This window comes from Mandrillus leucophaeus, unplaced genomic scaffold (assembly GCF_000951045.1).
Source record: "Mandrillus leucophaeus isolate KB7577 unplaced genomic scaffold, Mleu.le_1.0 Scaffold573, whole genome shotgun sequence".
NCBI classification, from domain to species: domain Eukaryota; kingdom Metazoa; phylum Chordata; class Mammalia; order Primates; family Cercopithecidae; genus Mandrillus; species Mandrillus leucophaeus.
The window spans coordinates 39,040-39,967 of NW_012106175.1; the positions used below are offsets into that span (position 1 = coordinate 39,040).

General features: G+C 39.0%; 1 protein-coding gene across 4 annotated transcripts in view; it reads right to left on the reverse strand.

The window, feature by feature from the left end:
- LOC105552760 (centrosomal protein of 70 kDa-like) overlaps positions 1-928 on the reverse strand; it is a 39,364-nt gene that overhangs the window by 408 nt on the left and 38,028 nt on the right. The gene's annotated exons all lie outside the window — the stretch shown is intronic.

Consider the following 928-nt stretch of genomic DNA (forward strand, 5'->3'; position numbering starts at 1 on the left):
CTGAATAGTAAAGAAAAGGTGAGTCACTTCTAAGTATCACTTTCATAATGACTAGGGTCACAAAAAAATCAAAACATACCTGACTAGTTGGAGCCCTGTCTCTTATACACATCTAGATGTGTATAAGAGACAGCTCCATAATTTGTTCCAAGTCATTAGCTCGTTGTTCTTGATTGGTTGCTCGGCTGTGCTCTAGCTGAAGTTCATTTCTAAGTTAAAAGACATACAATTTCTTCCCTTAGTATTAAAAATAAATCAAATTACCAAACATATCCATATAACAACATATTGACTTTCTAAAGTTTCTTTGCATTCTCTTTATCCAAAATGCTTGGAATCAGAAGTTATTCATATTTCAGATTTTTCAGATTTTGGAATATTTGCATCGTACTTACTAGTTAAGTATCTCAAATCTGAAAATCCGAAATCCAAAATGCTCCAATAAGCATTTCCTTTAAGCATCATGTTGGTGCTCAAAAAGTTTCAAATTTTGGAGCCTTTCAAATTTTCAGATTTGAGATGCTCATCCTGCAACAGAAACTAATAGAAGAAATATAGGGTACCATTAAACATATATGCTAAGCTATTACCAAAAGATTTACCTATTAAAATTTTACCTACAAAAATTTTTTTTTGTTTTTGTTTTTTTTTTTGAGACAGAGTCTCGTTCTGTGGCCCAGGCTGGAGTGCAGTGGCCGGATCTCAGCTCACTGCAAGCTCCGCCTCCCAGGTTCCCGCCATTCTCCTGCCTCAGCCTCCCACGTAGCTGGGACTACAGGCGCCCGCCACCTCGCCCGCCCGGCTAGTGTTTTGTATTTTTTTTTTTAGTAGAAACGGGGTTTCACCGTGTTAGCTAGGATGGTCTCGATCTCCTGACCTCGTGATCCGCCCATCTCGGCCTCCCAAAGTGCTGGGATTACAGGCTTGA